Source organism: Sphaerodactylus townsendi, linkage group LG09 (assembly GCF_021028975.2).
Source record: "Sphaerodactylus townsendi isolate TG3544 linkage group LG09, MPM_Stown_v2.3, whole genome shotgun sequence".
Taxonomy (NCBI): Eukaryota; Metazoa; Chordata; class Lepidosauria; order Squamata; family Sphaerodactylidae; genus Sphaerodactylus; species Sphaerodactylus townsendi.
The window spans coordinates 81,986,672-82,004,752 of record NC_059433.1 but is presented as its reverse complement, the minus strand read 5'-3'; positions in this window follow the sequence as shown (position 1 = coordinate 82,004,752).

The window sequence follows — 18,081 nt, the reverse complement described above, 5'->3', positions numbered from 1 at the left end:
TACTACTATTGTGCATATGGGGGAATTGGAGGGAGGGATGCACAGTAGTAGTGCAATGGTGAAGAGCATGAACGGGGATCCTGCCAGGCCTTCCTTTCCAGCGTGGTGTAGTGGTTAAGAGCAGGTGGATTCTAATCTGGAGAACCGGGTTTGATTCCCCACTCCTCCACCTGAATGGCAGAGGCTTATCTGGTGAACCAGATGTGTTTCTACACGTCTATATTCCTGCTGGGTGACCTTGTCAGATACTTTTTATTGAGCTTTGACTCTCAAAAATATATACCCCGAAAATCTCAGTGGTCTCGAAAGTATCCAATCTAGATACTTATTTATCTTGTTTATGGAAACTTTCCATCCTGCCTTATCCCTTGGACTTAAGAAGATGGGTAAGCTGCACCGTTTAAAAAAATCAAAACAAAACAGCTAGGCCATCTAAATCCAATAGCATTTGTACCTGACGATATTACAGAACAAATTCAAAGGCAGCTAGGTTGAGGTTCTCTTTCACCCCTCCAGAGTGAATTCCTTTTACTTGTAGGTGTCCGGGGAGTCAGAAGCAGCAGAGGTCTCCTCTTTCAGCCTCTGGAGAGGGAGGAGCATCAGCTGCTAGGATGCTTACCAGGAGACCCAGAAACATCTGCTGCTCCTTTTCATGTACACACAGGACAGATGGTTTATCCATTCTTACAGCATCTACTTTGTAAGTCTAAACAAATTTCCTCCTTTAAGTAACCCAGCAGGAAAATGAATAGATTGATCTCTTGTCTGCGTCATTGCTTCCAGTATGAAAATTCAAGATGTCATGGCCAACGATATTCAAAAATGGAAGCTGCCTATAGCAAACAGCTATGTGGTTTGTCAGAGAAATGTTTTGACTAATCAAATGGTAGGTTTTAATTTGTAGGGGGGGAGATATATATTCTTAAACCCACAATTTGATTGTGCCATTAAAACTAAAAATGAATGCAAGGACTCATTGTTGAATCGCTTTTCAGCGCTAGAGGCTGTCGATCTGAAGCCTGAATTAATACGGATAGATTCAAGTCCAGTAACTATTTGGAGATAAACTAGATTTTTGGGATATAAACTTTTGAGATTCAAAGATCCCTTCATCAGGATGGGGTGTCTGACAAAAGGAGCATTGACTCTTGTAAGTTTATACCCCAAAACTCTTGTCGGTCTCTAAGGTTTTACCAGATTTGAATCTAGTGATGGCCACTAACTTGGATAACTTTAAAAGGGGCTTGGACAGATTTATGGAGGAGAAGTCGATTTATGGCTACCAATCTTGATCCTCTTTGATCTGAGATTGCAAATGCCTTAACAGTCCAGGTGCTCGGGAGCAACATCCGCAGAAGGCCATTGCTTTCACATCCTGCATGTGAGCTCTCAAAGGCACCTGGTGGGCCACTGCGAGAAGCAGAAAGCTGGACTAGATGGACTCTGGTCTGATCCAGCTGGCTTGTTCTTATGTGCTTATGTTCTTAGCAGTTCTATACCAGACCAGCCTGGCCGTCTTCTGAAACTATCTCCATGGAGTATAGTCATTCTGAGTATATGCAGAACTCCAGGTAAACTGCACAGTCAGAGAGAAAAGATATCAGGATACAACTGTGACTTTAAAGGCAGATGGTCTCTTCTGCTTCGCTGCCTTTTTAAACATATTCATTGGGTTGAACTGAGAGGCAGCGGTTACTTAGGTCTGGTTCACTCAGGTAAGCTAAGAGAGCCAGTGTGGTGTAGTGTTTAAGAGTGGTGGACTTTCATCTGGTGAACTGGATTTGCTTTTTTGATCTTCCACATGAAGCCTGCTGGGTGACCTTGGGCCAGTCGCAGTTCTCTCTGAACTCTCTCAGCTCCACCTAACTCCCAAGGTGTCTGTTGTGGGGAGAGGAAGGGAAGGAGTTTGTAAGCCACTTTGAAACTCCTTATGGTTGAGAAAAACTCCAACTCTTCTTCTTCAAAGAGGAAATTAATTGGGAGAAGGGACTGTACCTCTTTGAATGGCAAGCAGCAGATTCCAAGTCTGAGTATTTGTATCCATAAAAAGAACCCAGGGGAAGTAAAAATGAGCACAACACAGAGAATGGTTGTGTTCCTTTATTGCAGTGGTTCTCAACCTTCCTAACGCCGTGACCCTTTAATACAGTTCCTCATGTTGTGGTGACCCCCAACCATAAAATTATTTGTGTCTTGGTTCCTAAGACCATCAGAAATATGTGTTTTCCGATGGTCTTAGGTGACCCCTGTGAAAGGATCGTTCGACCCCCAAAGGGGTCGCGACACACAGGTTGAGAACCGCTGCTTTATTGCTTGCTCAGTTTATCTAGGAGAGCACTTCTAACTGTAATCCTCAATTTGCAGTCTCTCTATCTTTTTGCTGTCTTGTTCCACAGCTTGTTTGACCTGACCTCTTGTCATTCCAAGGGGCAGTGAGGTGGGACCATGACTCAGGGGCAGAGTAGCATCTTCTTCTTCATGCAGAAGGTTCCCAGTTCAAAGCCCAGCATCTCCACTTAAAAGGATAAGGTAGGTGATGTGAAAGACCTCTGCCTGAGACCCTGAAGAATTACTACCTGTCAGAGTAGGTAATACTGGTATTAGTAGATCAAAGCCCTGGCTCAGTATAAAATAACTGCATTTATAATAGTTGTTGCAGCCTGAGGAGGGGAAGGAGCAGTCAGAAGGTGCAGAAGAAGAAACAGAATCTCAATTGTGTGGAGTAAAATTTGACCACAATCATTTTATTGGTGTGCTGGCAAAAAGAAGCAGAGGTGCAGCATAGGGGACGGATCTGGCACAGGGCAGCATGTCTGCTGTCCCCTAGAGACCATTGGGCAGCACGTCTGTTATCCCTCAGTAATCACTTTCCCCCAGCCTGATGCAAGGGGGAAAACACCAATGCCCAGAGCAGCAAGATCGTGGGAGCCATCTGGGCGCTGGCCTCTGGATGAACTCCCCTTGCTGCCAGGGGGTACGAGCCTTTGGAATGGCATTGGGGGCAAATTCAGGGTCTACAATGGGAGAGGGGAATTGGTTAAAATTGTCTTTCTGTTAATGGAAAATTTCACTTGGATGTAACCCTCTCTTTTTTATTTATATGGAAAATTATTATCGCTTAACTCAACTTTTAAGATTAGGTAAGTCGTATCCCATTTACTTGTTTTTTACAGCTATCAAGAAAAAAAGGGTCTGTCTTAAAATTGCATATAAATCAAGTCATGTGCCGTAATAAAAATAACCTTTTGTGTATTGGGGGTGGGGGGGAGTAGCAATTTTACATTAAGGATCATCTTTCTTTTGGGTAAAATGGAAAGAAAAAATATTCGTATTTTGCATAATAAAACATTGGCCCTATTTGTGCTGGATAGAGCTCTGTTTGGCTTTATTTGCAGGATAGAGTGCCCAATTCCCATCTTGGATAGTTGTGAAAAGAAATAGTGTCCTATTTAAATCTTGGGAATATGTTCAACAGAGTGATCAGCATAGACAACCAAGGCTTTTTTATCACTAGGTATTATTGTAGTGCCACCTGCTGGCTGATGAAATCCCAACTCCTGATAAAAGCTGTTGTAAGATGCATCCAATTGCAACCCACATTCAAATTTTACATACATAAACCTTTATTGGCATAATTAGAAGCAGATACATAAATAGATAATAAAGGCAGAAGGCCCCGCAAGGACCATATCAAATTCGTGCTACTGGGAGCTCTCAGCTATCTCCATAATAAAATTAGCGACCTCTTCACAAAAACCAGGGTCTGGGTTATTCAACAATAGAGATAACCTAGTCAGATCAGGAAGCCCAGATTGAAAGAAAGAATATAGAGTGGTATATTTAGATCTGATTTTATCAAATCTGGTGCAGTGCAAGAGTTGGTGGGCCAAGGTTTCGACCACATTAGATTTGTAGCTGCATAGACTTGCAGATTTATCTAGGTTATTGAACCTACCCTTTAGTAGGGCAGAGGGCATAACATTAAATTGTGCAATGGTAAGGGCTTTTCTTGCATGTGGGTTCGTTAGGGCATAGGCCATACGGCTCTGCTCAAATGGGATTGAGAATTGTGTTGAAGAGCAGGTTCGTTTGGCTGCTAGATGTAAATTTGCAAATTCTAGATCTAAAAGCCGATCTCTGATCCTATTGTACAACATCCAAATTTTGATTTTAGTTGTGATTTTGGTTGGGGTGCCATGGGGGTTTCCTGGTGGCAGGGGAGCTTGTTTTGCATTTCATGCCTCCCTATGCTGTTGGGAAGCCTCCATGAAAGTACTGGTCCACCGTGGTTGCAGTGCTGCTGCTGGGCGTGTGCCCCGTTGGATGGGGCTGTAAGTCTCTTTGGGTCAGGGGATTATGGTTTTATTAGGCACACTGCTCATTCATTCATTCATTCATTCATTCATTCATTCATTCATTCATTCATTCATTCATTCATTCATTCATTCATTCATTCATTCATTCATTCATTCAAACATACCACTGCTGGTAAAGTGGTGTGGCCGCCACTTGGAATGGATGAAATTAGCTGCATTGATTTGTGTGTATCTTTCATACAAATGGGGCAACAGATCGGAAATTAAAGTAACTTTTTTGGCAGCAACATATTGTAAAACTTAGGAAATCATAGGTTCTGTATGTACTTTGAAACTTTATATTTCACTGTTCAGGAAGAAAGCCGGTTGGTAAATAAGGAATGAGAAATGACTGGGAAAAGTCAGCTCTGATGTAACACTGCCATCTGCTGTTCCCTTTCTTTTATAAGTTTCCCAACATGTTGTTTTTGTTGGCTCCAGACAGTAAAAGATGCTGGATTATTTCATACAGTACCTGTGTCAAAACACCTATCAATCCTGTTGCCGGTGTGTACATTTTTGTGTGAGTATTGGGGAATCTACTGAATTATACTCAACTTAATAAAAATCCTTATTGAATAAGATCAAAGGCCCAACATTTTTTTTCTAGCTGACAAATTATCTTCCTCTTCCCCACGAAATGCAGGTTTGGAGCTACGTTAAAGATTTTTTTAAAGATAGGTAGATCAATCAAAAGACATACAGGTAAAATCCACTAAATGCAGACTTGAACACAAACTAAAATACAGCCTTCAGGTACATCTGCTGATGGCAGCTGGATTATTGTTAGCATAGATTTAGAAGTACAATTCTTTGCCAGATATAAAGACTTGTATGCATAAGACATAATACATTATGATCATGGGAAAAAATGACAACATAAAAGGATATGTGGGATGGAAAAGCTGAAGAAGAAATATATTAATAACTGGAACTTTTTATAAAAATATTAGAACAGAATTAAACTCAGTGAGAAGAAGCAACTGACCAGAAAAGATACATTGAGGTCATTGTAGATAGCTACGTGAAAATATCTACCACGTGTTTGTCTCAGCAGTCAAAAAAAAAGAACAAATCCAAGTGCTAGAGATTACAAGAAGAAGAAGAGGAGAAGGAGAATTTGGATTCATACCACACTTTTCTCAATCCCAAAGTGGTTTCAAACTCCTTCCTTTCTTTTCTCCACAATAGATACCTTGTGAGGTAGGTGGGGTTGAGAGAGTTCTGAGAGAACTGTGACTTGCCCAAGGTCACCCAAGGTCACTTCATGTGCAGAACTGGGGAAACAAACCCGGTTCACCAGGTTAGAGCCTGCTGCTCTTGTGGATGAGAAAAGATTCAAACATGGCTCTCCAGTTTACAGTCCACTCCTGTTAACCACTGAGCCACATCGGGGAAGAGATCGGAAAACAAAACACACAGCATTGTAATCCCCTTGAATACACCTATGATGTAGCCACATTTGGCATACTTCTAGTCTGCATATCTTTAGATAGTTCTGGCCTGCCTATCTATAAAAGGATAGGAAAAGTGCAGCCAAATGATCCTTTTTCACGAGGAACAGCTAAAGAATCTGGAACTTTTTAGTTTAGAGCAGGGGTCCCCAAACTACGGCCCGGGGGCCAAATGTGGCCCCCTGAAGGCATTTATCCGGCCCGCCAGGCATGGCAGCGATGGCTCCATTCATGTGCTCGAGGGAGAGGAGGAACCGGCCCCAACGGCTGTTGATTGCAGTTACATGATGGCACCCCCAAATCTCCATGAATTTTCTGACCCAGAGTTGGAAACCTTACATGTGGCAACGCCTGCTGCGCCCTTCCCTCTCAGCTACTCCATGTGTTGCTCTCAGGCTTTCTGTTCCGCCTCACTCCCATTGGCATCAGCCAGGCTGGCGAATCGCTCGCTGGCTGCTAGGGAGGAAAGAACCCAGGAAGATACCTGATCCTGGGTTAGATGGAATGTTTCATTGGGAAAGTTCTGCTTTTTTTTTTTTTTTTTTGCAGGGGAAGGTATTCCACACCCTCCCCAACAATATTTGGAGCCCACCCTGTACTTGACATACTTTGGTCACTGTTCTAAAAATAGACCATGACAGAAAGGCTGAAAGGTGAAATCAAACATTTTACAATCATTTGTGCATAGGAATTTGTTCATAGTTTTTTTTAGTCCGGCCCTCCAACAGTCTGAGGGATAGGGAACTGGCCCCCTGTTTAAAAAGTTTGGGGACCCCTGGTTTAGAGTGAAGAAGAGTGAAGGGAAGGCCTTGATAGAGTTTTATAAAATGATGTGTGGGATGGAGAACTTTTTTTCCACCTCTCCAATAGTCATAGAATTCACACAAACATCCAATGAAATTGGTGGGGCAACAAATTCAGGAAAGAGAAAAGGGAATTTCATCTTCAATTGCAAAAGGAATTAACTTGTGGCCCCTCCTACTGCAGGAAATAGGGCAGGCATTAGTTTAGTCCAGGGGTAGGGAACCTGCGGCTCTCCAGATGTTCAGGAACTACAATTCCCATCAGCCCCTACCAGCACGGCCAATTGGCCATGCTGACAGAGGCTGATGTAAATTGTAGTTTCTGAACAACTGGAGAGCCGCAGGTTCCCTACCCCTGGTTTAGTCAGATTTAGACAAATGGGCCAGGCTCAACCTAACCTACTCCAAAGTGTTGTTGTATGAAAAAATGGAGGAGGTATGCCACCTTGGGTCTACCTTGAGGAGAAAGGTGGGATATACATAAAGTGAATAAATAAATAAATAACCTCATGAAGGATAGGTTCATTAGCCATGATGAATAAATGGAACATCAGAGGCAGTGAGTTCTGAATGCTCAGAGACCACAATGCAGCAAGGTTTGCAGGATTTCTGGGAACATCTGGTTAGAGCAGGCAGTTCACACATTATCGTGACTTCACAATGTTACTTGCTGTTGTGTTTATTTGCAGCAAAAGTGTAGAATTCTGCTGAGGTCAAAGGCAACCAAAAGTGTTTGTAACCTCTTACTGTGGGTTCCTTGGGGCAGAACTTGGAAGGAGTTGCAAAGAACTAAATTTTAAAACAAAATGGTTTACTTCCTTAACAAATAACCCTTTTAACATTAACATTTAACTTTTAACAATTTACAGTCCTTCTGGGTTGCATTTCAAGTCCTTATCTTGACAATCTACTGATAATTGCCAAGTCCAATTCTTCCTGCTGGTGGTTGGCTTATGAAGACTTCAGAGGCTTGGTGAATGGGATCCAAGATGATGAAGGTCCCCAAACGAACTCCCATCAATTACATACATAGCAAGCCCTGCAACAATAAATTCTAACATTTACAAAAAGAGCAAAAATAAACAACTCCCTTCCCACTAGTTCCCAACAACTTTGCAGTTACCTTAAACAAGGTGTTAAGAGCTTATAAAGAATTAAATCAAGGTCCCAGCCTGGTAGCCTTGCTTCCTCCAACTTCACCAGTTTTTGCAGCCTTCTGCTGCTTTGAGTCTTCACCCCTTTCTGGGTCAACCCATTCTGAACATAGGGGTTACATGTGCAAAAAGGATATATATATTTTCACCACCGATGAGATGCTGAGCACTTGGATTTATTATGGCCTTGATCTAGGCTAGCGCTTTCAGGAGATACTGTAGATATCTCAAATATTTGTACTATTTTATCTTTGGTTCAGGCATAGCCGGATTAGCTGGCTGAAGCATCCAAATTAGCTTTGCTGCAGATGGTGAGACTTACTTGCGCAATAAATACACCACGACGACAGGCTGGAAAAGGAATGGGCCGCAGCCCGTTTATTGAAATATCAAACATAACAGCAATAACTATATACAAAAGAGCTGGGCGGCAAACGGGTCGCACATCCCATCCCATCATATGGGACTGGCGGGAAGGGAAGCCCCAGAGGAAGTAACTTACTCCCTTGCTTCCACCCTCTTCTCCCGCCCATGCTGAAGACGGGCACCGGGCTAAAGCTCCAAGACCGCATACAGCCTGTCCTCCTCTGCCTTGCTTGCTGGGGTTGGTAACCGGGCACCAGCTTCTAAGCCCATGGCCGCCTACCGGCCCGACCAACCCCACTCCCTGGGGTTAATGCGGACGTGACCTGTAACCTGCCTGCCCTGCCAACCTGCCCGCACCACCCCGACCCATAACAGGGCACAAGCCTGGGAGCCCTAGCCGGAAGGCTGCGTTCTCTCCCCAGATGTGCTGACCACCGTTGCAAACCCGCCAGGCTGCGACAGTAAAGACCCCCAAAAGAAAACCCCGCCAACCCAGATTACAGGGAGGGTGGGCGGGCCATCACGCCTTGCTGGGTCTACCGCCCGCCCGGGAAGGCGCCCGGACCGGGAGAGGCGTCTATATATACCCAGGCTCCTCCCGCCAAAGTGGCTGGGAGCCAATCAATGTCACCGGGTTCTGCAGCATACGAGAGTTCCTACCTTGCAACCCCTTATTTTGCTGCGCTGCTTCACCCCAGCAGCGTAATGGCTGCCCCTGGAGTTATTCAGGTGGGTGCACATCTTATTTGCTGCAGATGGGTGGAGCACTTACTTTAGCGCCAATAAATACACCTACGGCGACAGGCGCTGGAGAAAAGGAATGGGCCGCGAGCCCGTTTATTAGAAATAAAATATCAAACATAACAGCCTTAATAACTATATACCACAAAAGAGGCTGGGCGGCAAGCGGGTCGCACATCCCATCCACCATCATATGGGACTACGGCGGGAAGGGAAGCCCCAGGAGATAACACTCCTTGCTTCCACCCTCTTCCACGGCCCATGCTGAGGAGGCGGGCACCGACTAAAGCCCCAAGGCCGCGACACAGCCTCGATCCTCTCTGCCTTGCTAACTGCTGGGAAGTGTCGGGCACCAGCTAAGCCCATGGCCCAGCCCTACCCGGCCCGACCCAACTCCCCACTCCCTGGGGTCAGTCGGGCAGCGGACCCAGCCTGCCTGCCTGCCAGCCTGCCCGCACTTCACCCCCCGGCCCATAACCAGGGCACAAGCCTGGGAGCCCTATGGCGGAAGGCTCGTTTCTCTCCCCAGATGTGCGACACGTTTGCAAGACTCCACGCCACGAGCTGCCACTCCCTCGCCCGGCCTCCACCGCCCAAGCTCCTCAGAAGCCTGAGCCTGTCCCTATCTCAACCACTTCGGAGGGAGAGTAGAAGTTGAGATGGACTGAAGCCACATGTCCAAACCCCATTATAGGTCAGGGCGGACAGCCATCCGGCTCAAAGAAGTCTCATTGTTGGGTTCCGGGAGATCTCGGAGTGGTCTCGCCACCGCTCCCCAAAGGGAGAGGACCACCTTTGGCGGCCGCTTTGTTGACCTTTCTTGCAGGCCCTGTCCACGGCGAAGTGGGATCCACAGCTCCCTCCAGTGGACCTGCGGCCAGCATCTCAGACCAAAACCGCGGTCAAGGTCAACACGCAGGCCGATGCCTGGCAAAGCTCGAAGTACGGTGGCGGCAATCGCGACACCGCAGGTCAGAAGGCTCCGACCTGGCAGGGAGGTCCCTTCCTCCTCCCAAATGAATTGACCAATAGGTCCGGTGTAATGGCCGACTGGAAAAGATATATTCGGGTATTATTTTGGGCTCCAGCTCATGCCACAGCAGTGTTGCCCTACTGCCCCATCCACACAATCCTCTCCACGTGCGCCCGAGTCCGAGATGTCGGCCCCAGTCCGAGAAGTGCAGGTTTATTCTTCAGCATGGTTGAGCCCGAGGCTGTGCCCCACGACTCCACACCTGTCGATAGACAGTCCTCGCGGCGTCCCCTGGAGCGCACTGTGGAAAGAATTAACAAAGTCAGGTGTGTGGAGCAAATATGCGCCCGAAAGGCCCCGGACTGCCCACCTGCCCAAAGCACAAAATGTCTTCCTGGGTCCTACCATCCTGTGTCAGCGGCCGTGGCGGCTCCTATCCTAAAGGAAGGAGTGCAGCAGGCCAAATTCAGCGGCCGGCAGCAGCCCAGCCCGGACCAGGCATGCCACGGAACACCGCCAGGAACTGGAACCTGGTAGAGGGGGGACCCATCCTCATGCTACCTAAGAGCATGCCACCGACCGATAGCCCGATGCCGAGCCACGCGATATTAGGCGGGAGGGAGGGGCAGGAGGCGTCGCCAGGTAGGGCTGGCATGAAGTGACCCAAGCACCGCTGACCACCTCCTGGTCGGTTTTGAATGGAGCCAGCCACTTCCATAGACCATATCCCCAGACAGGACTAGGTGCTCCCTTTTGCGAAGCGTACCCAGTGCTGGAAGGCCGATCCACTGGTGGGGGCGACCAATTCCCGGGCCTAGAAAGCCCCATGGTGTGCCAGGTGGAAAGCGGCTGTGAAGAGCAAGCGCTCATACTTAAGCGTGAAAGCGCACACCTGCCGCCCAGCACCTCGGGTGACTGCCCGGGCACCTCCTGGTGACTGGGCTGCCTGAGATCCCTCTGCCTAGGGCCGACCCTGCGCCAAATCCAGCCACCAGCCAGCGCACGACGAACGCCTTGGCAACGTCCGAGGAAAACCCGAGACCCTGCAATAGAAGGCGATGCTCGCCAGCTGCACCCCATGGTGCGGGGGGTGCATCCCCTGCCCATGGAGCCGGACAAGGTACTGGAGAGGCCCGTGATCCACCCCGCTGGCAAGGACATCCCTCCCGGTGGTCACGGGCTAAGCTCCACGACTGAGATCCGCGCACGGCTCGGTCGTTACTGCCTGCATGTGGCCGGTGCCAACTTGTAGTTCAAAACACCTGTGATGACTGTACTTGCTCGCTGCCAAGGTTCCCAGAGGGATGCCGGCACTGTCGCCGTGGAACAGCTCCCGCCCGGGGGGCCAGAAGTCGAAAACGATCCATAGCTTGCTGGCGCAGATAGAGGGCTCAGCAATCTCATTCTACCTGCAAACCTGGAACGAAAGCAGCTTAAAGGAAATGTTAAAAGAGAGGCAGGTAAAAGAACCAGGAATTGGCGAATCCGAAGCGCATGACCCGATGCCCGCAAGTTTACTCTAAGGAGGACTGCCTGTTCACCTCACGAACCACAGCCTGGATTTATCACACCAGAAAAGCACCCTTCAATTTTGCCAAAGGTGATGCGTTGCCAGACGTGCACCGCCACCAAGATGGGAAACAGCTCCAGAAAAGTGAGATCCCTGGTGATACCCTGTGAATGCCAGGCCGGGGGCCAGAGACCTTGAGCCCACCGGCCCTGAAAGTAAACCCCAAAACCAAAGGCACCGGAGGCGTCAGAGTGCACCTGCAACTCCAAGCCGGGTTCCAGAGGTGTCTGCCACAGGGAAAAGCCGTTGAAGCCCCGGAGGAACGCCAGCCAGACCTGCAGATCCTCCTTCAGACCCCGGGATACCCTGATGCGATGATCAGGGGACTTGCAGCCCGACAAGGACCTGGCCAGCCGAGAGCAGAACGCCCTGCCAGGCGCCCTGCCACCTACTGCAACCGCTTAAATAAAGGTGGCCCAGTATGGATTGGGACCTGGCGAACCCTGCATGTTTTTAAATGGAGCCACGGATTGCAGCAGGGTGGTGAAGAGGGCCAGGAGCTTATCCGCAGGGGGGCGCAGGAGGTGCCTTGAACCGAGTCCAGGTGGATGCCCAAATAGCAGAGAGGGCAGTGGAGGGCCCCTCTGTCTTGTTGGGAGCCAAGGGGACCCCCCAGCTCAACCCGTGCAGGGCCTGGAGAAAGCCTGCAAAGGCAAAATCCACATTCCGTGGTGCCCTGCCCACCCACGAATAAAAATCACCCAGATAATGGAGTCACCCGCCCGGAGGGCAATCTTCCTCTGCTGAACGCCCATTTCAAGGAACGTGCTGAAAGTCTCAAAGCTGCACAGGCAGCAAAGAGCAGCCCATGGGCATCGGCCTTGTCCACAAAACCAAAGCTGCCTTGGAAATGGATGCCCAGCAGCTCAAAGTCCAGGGGGAATGGGCAGGAGCCGGAAAGCAGATTGAATGTCACATTTTGCCAGAAGGGCACCAGTGCCCTGCCTGCCAATTGGAGGATACGTCTGACCCTGCGTCCAGGGTGGCATATCAACTTAACAGACCTCGGGGTCTGTGAAATGATAAACAATTAAGCTCTTGGGGTGGGGAGGGTGTTGAATTAAACGATACTCCCGGGCTTTTTTTGGGCACCATGCCAATTGGTAGAGACCCTGAGGCTGAGGAGGGGCGGTGGCTAGAAGGGGCCCGCTTATGCTGACCGAGCCTGATTTTCTTGGCAAGTTTGTCAGCCACCACGCCAGGGAGTTCCTCGGACCGACTTTAAGTTGTCCGCCTGGTGTTAAGCCCTGGCGAGGCGAGACTCGGTGGTGGGGTTCGAAAACCAGAGGAGAAACCTTCCCCAGCAGGCACAGCTGCACGCGCCTATCTGGGTAACGCTGCAGCCACACCAGCAAAGGCTGAAGCGACTGCAGTTGGGAAAAGTCGTCAAAGTTTTGCGGGGGCGGGGGACACTTGCTTTGACCACCGGAAACTGTTCGTGTAATGGGCCTGGCGCCGGGAGACCGGGCCTGTCGCGAAGGGGAGCGCCCGCCCGGCTTGGGGCAGCTCGCTCTGCCATGACTGCCAGAACAGTTGGAACAAACATGCTCAAACCTGCACTTGGGCCGCTGGCAAGCGCTCGGGTTGAATTCCCAACAAAAGCCCCGCATGGCCAGGGAAAGCTCTTGCCGGATTTTGGGGGGGGGCAGATGGCTCGACGGCCCCTTTCATGGCCGGCTGGCTGGATCTATCGACTCATCCAGGTTTGAGTGCACCGTGGGATGAGATCCCAGCTGAACCGGCACTTGTGGGGCCAGCGAATTCTTCCGGATGGCTTCATCGTATGCAATGGCTGCTGGCTTTCGCCCGGCCAGCGCGTGAGCTTCGCAGCACGTGGGACATGTGGGCCGCCAGGTACCAGGCCATAGCAAGAGGGGTTGGCCCGGCCCGGACGCAGGAGCCAGGAATTCCAGTGAAACTCTTCAGCCAGTTGCTAAAGAATGCGGCTTTCGGCTGCCGCTGGAGTCCCCACCGCTTTCTGTCCGCTTTCCCCCGACAAGCCATATATTCGCCCTCCCACGCCCGGAAACTTTGAATATATCGAAGCAGTTTACTACGTTCGTCCGAGTGCCCGCTCCCGAGCTTCCTGGGGAGGAATTGGGACCCAGAAGCCGGGTTGCCGCTGATGCGGTCCTGAGCCGGGAACTGGGAAGGGTACAGCCTCCAGCACCCCAAAGCGCCTCGCGTTTTCGGCGATCCAAAATGGGAGAAGCGGGACGCGATGTTCCCCTTTGGAACCAGAAATTCCCCTAACCTGGAGCATCGCATTAGATGCGTCCTTGGAGGACTCACCCGAAGATATGAAGAGCTGGGAGACCGTGCGGAGGACCGAAGGAACGCCTCGACGCATCAGCTTCCTCCTCCTAAGCTCTCGAGCGGAGGAGACCCAGCCCGGATCGCGTCCACTAATTACCGTGGACGCCAGCTGACTGGCGGCGAGAGCTGGAGGGCCTCCAGCTGCCCGGCTTCGAGGTGCCCGCCAGACCACGCCCGGCATAACTTACGCTGGCGATGGAGGGCTCCGGCTCCCCTGCACCCAGCGGGGGACTGCGGAATCGCTGGCCACACCGCCGCAGGGGCCTCTCTGGCGAGAGAGTGCATCGAGTGTATCCGCTAAGTTAAGCGCATTACCAGGAAAGCGATCCAGGTGCCCGCGTCGCCGGCCGGCTCTGTAGAGGCCGCGGGAGAGCCCTCCCCGCGCCGGGAAGGGTGCATCCCACTGGAGCCAGCGAGGACCTGCCCCGGCCAATGGGGGGACAGACCCCAAAGTCGGCAGCCGCCAGCGTCGCTGCACCAATCCGCCCGACCACCGGGCCGCCTTCCGGAGACCCCGGGCGGTCTGGGCCCGAACCCTATTTAAAGAGGAGCTTCGAGAGCTCTGCCTCGAAGGATTTCCTTGCTCTGTGGCCCGCTTTGGGACCCATGGCGAAAGCACGAGACCCGGTCACGCGACTCAGCAAGGAGGTAAAGAAGGAATAAAAGTGAGAACAAGCAAAGGTGAGGAAAAAGTCGGGGAAAAAAAGGGAAAGAGAAAAGGCAAGTTTAGAGGCGCGCAACCACTCTCCTTCCAGGCCTTATGCGAGACGCCAACCACACCACCATGCCTTGCTGGGTCTCGCCGCCGGGAAGGGCGCGGACCGGGAGAGGCATCTATATATACCCAGGCTCCTCCCGCCAAAGTGGCTGGGAGCCAATCAATGCACCCGGTTCTGCAGCATGCAATTCCTACCTTGCAACCCCTTATTTTGCTGCGCTGCTCACCCCAGCAGCAATGGCTGCCCCTGGTTATTCAGGTGCATCTTATTTTCTGTGGGCACAAAAATCCCCACCTACACAACGTGGTGTCCTTCCTGCCTCTCTCCTGCAGCAGTCCCAAATATCCCCCTTCAGCTGCCGCAGGAAGGGTGAGGAAAATCATGCTCCAGAGGTGGAGAACCCTTGGAAATGCTTATCTGGATGCAAGCATGTCCAAAAGAGGGAAATAGTATGTAAATACGTATGCATGTTATCTCCCGGGTTCATCACAGCTCGGCCCAATAGCAGCATTAACTTCTCCAGATCTCTCCTGATTACAATGGATCTCTAGACAACCAAGATCAATTCCCCTGGAGAAAAATGGCTTCTTTGAAGGGTGGATTTTAAAGTACTTGAGCAACACTTTTAATTTTATTTATAATTAAACTTTTAGACCGCCCTTCCCTGAAGGGCTCAGGGTGGTGAACCACAAAGATAAATAATAAAACAAGCACTATACATTAAATATAAAACCAATCAGAATAAAAGCATGAATCGATAAAACCATAAAATAGAACCAGCAATATTGATTGATTGATTTGATTTGATAAACCGCTCTACCCCTGAAGAGCTCAGAGTGGAGTCCACGCCAAACAGGAAAACAGTAAATTGCAACTAACCCCATTAAAATACAATAAAATACAATAAAATCAGTAGCAACAATGACCCACCCATAGGTGGATGGCGTCTGGTCCTAATCTCAGGAGGGGACCATCAGATTTTCAAATAAGCAGATGGTACATAGGGCAACAGATGGCAATAACACCCCCCCCCCAAGCCCACCAGAGGCCTAGATGGAATGGGGTTATATGGTCCACCCCAGAAATGATGTCATGTTTTCAATGCAACAGTGAATATGCTTTACTTTTCCTCCTGCCAGCCTACTGAGGAGCTGCTGGGAGTTGTTTCAGCTGCTGGTGTAACCTCAGCTTGTGGGTTCTGTGGGGCAGTACTTGGAATGAGTTGCAACAACAATTTTTAAACAACAAAATGGTTTACTTTTCTTTACAATTAACACTTTTAAAACATCAACATTTAACGTTACAATTCAAGGTCCTGTTCAGGTTGCATTTCAAGTCCTTCTATTTACAGTCTACTGATATTGCCAAGTCCAAATCTTCTTTGCAAGTTGGCTGGCTCCTGAAGACTCCAAGGGCTTGATGAACAGGTTGCAACATGATGAAGGTCTCCAGGAGAACTCTCACCCATTACAACCACAAAAGAAACCCTTAACAAGGTGTTAAGGGCTTATAGAAATCAAGGTCCGAGTCTGGTAGCCTTGTTCTTCTGCAAAAGAGCTCTTTCAGCCTCTCTGCTGCTCCGAGTCTCCACCCTTTACTGGGTCAACCCATTCTGGGCCAACCCATTCTGGGCATGGGGGTTACACTGGCAGAAGAACTCCTTCTATAGACAGACACTATTTCAACAAACAAAGAGAAACCAAGTGACCAGGCAGCTTGCCTGTAATTACTTATCTTTGTTCGGAAAACCCATTCCATCTTAAATAACATATAGCTCCATAAACGCCTTCTCTCTGCATGGCTTCATCCGTGACTTTGCGGTTTGTAGGCATGTTTAGCTCCTCAGCTAATTATTTCCCATCTTCTCAGCATGAGTTTGGTTGGTAATAAACGTACTCTAATTGAATTTGCCCAGCTTTATATATGTAATTAAATAAAGATGCATTTCATATTCTGTTCATAGTCTCATTTACATGATTGGAATTATTTCCCTCCCTGGCCCATATTTTTTTTGTAATGGTGGAACTGTACAGGTTACAGATATGTATCGCTGGTTATTATAAGGAGCAATCACAGTCGTTTTACATTCCTGGTAAAAATAAGGGCAGAACTTCAGGGGAAGCAGCAGAGCTTTTATTGTGTACAGCAGATAATCTTTATGTGGAAATCTTTTTAAATGGTGTTTTTCAAACGGTGGGCTGAACTCCACTTGTAAAATGTGGGATACCTGGACATGATATCCTAAGCAGGGAGTCTCCACTTAAGTTGGGGGAATTAACTGGAGACAGAGAGCAAGAGGTAGTAACTGGGCTTGGTAACTTATGTATACCAGGATCATTCTTGGTGAGAACTCTGAAACGAGTAGTATACCCCACTAAACTTTCCCTTCTCACCTGACTCAGTGTGTAACAGACTTTTTTCTGCGATACGCCTCTGAAGATGCCAGCCACAGATGCAGGCGAAACGTTAGGAACAAGATCCACTAGATCACGACCACACAGCCCAGAAAACCCACCACAATCAGTTCTCCAGACTAGAGTCTGTCACTCTTAATCGCAACCCCATACTGGAAATTCTGTGGTTTTGCTGTAGAGTTTCCTGCAATTCCTGGAGTGACTTGACATCACTTTTGGAAGCAATGTCACATTGTGTGCAACGTCAGCACCCCCATAGCCCCACCCCTATCTCCTGGCTGTTGCCAGCTATTAAGTGGCAACCCTGCTCCGCAAGTGGGCAGGCAAGAAGGAGGTGCCAGGATTCCACATTTAGAACAGCTTCAGATAGCCTATCCAGCTTATCAGTTTCGCCAGCATGGCCAATTGGCCATGCTGACAGGGGCTGATGGGAATTGTAGTTCCTGAACATCTGGAGAGCCGCAGGTTCCCTACCCCTGATCTAGGTGGATGAGTAGGGAATGTGGTGTGTTGGCACAACAGCTGGCTCTTCTTCTCTTCCTCCTTCATCAGAATGAGGTGGAGGATAGCAGACCAGGTGGCAAGGCAATCTGTGAACCTGGATTGCATTGATGGGGCCAAGAACAATGGTCCAGGTTGTCATTTGCCATGCCTGGCACTCTGCCATCCATGCTCTGAAAAAAAAATTGCCTTTGTCTGCCTAATAGGGAGACCGTGCCTGTTATCAGTGTATCCCGAAAACAACAAGGAATAAGCCCTGTTGAATGGACATCAGGCCCTGACACATAGATTGCTTCAAGCTAGTCTGAACTCATCAGATCTCAGAGTAGGGTTGGCCCTGGTTAATATGTTAATGGGAGACCACCAAGGAATTCCAAGGTTGTGACATGGAACCAGACAATGGCAGAACCACCTGCAAGGTCTCGTGCCTTAAAACCAGAGGTGGGATCCAGCAGGTTCTCACCAGTTCCTGAGAGTAGGTTACTAATTATTTGTGTGTGCTGAGAGGGGGTTACTAATTGGGTTTGCTTTTCCGTTATAAATTCCATTAGGTCCAAAAAATCATAAAGTCCTGTTGTTTCCTATGTGGCTGGTTAGCCCGAAGGGTAGAAAACGGAAGGAAATTCTCCCTGTTGGGCTGTTTTAAAAAACATGTTTTTTTTAGTAATATGGTAAAAGTTTCCTTGTTTTAAGGAAAGTATCCTTCTCTTGATTT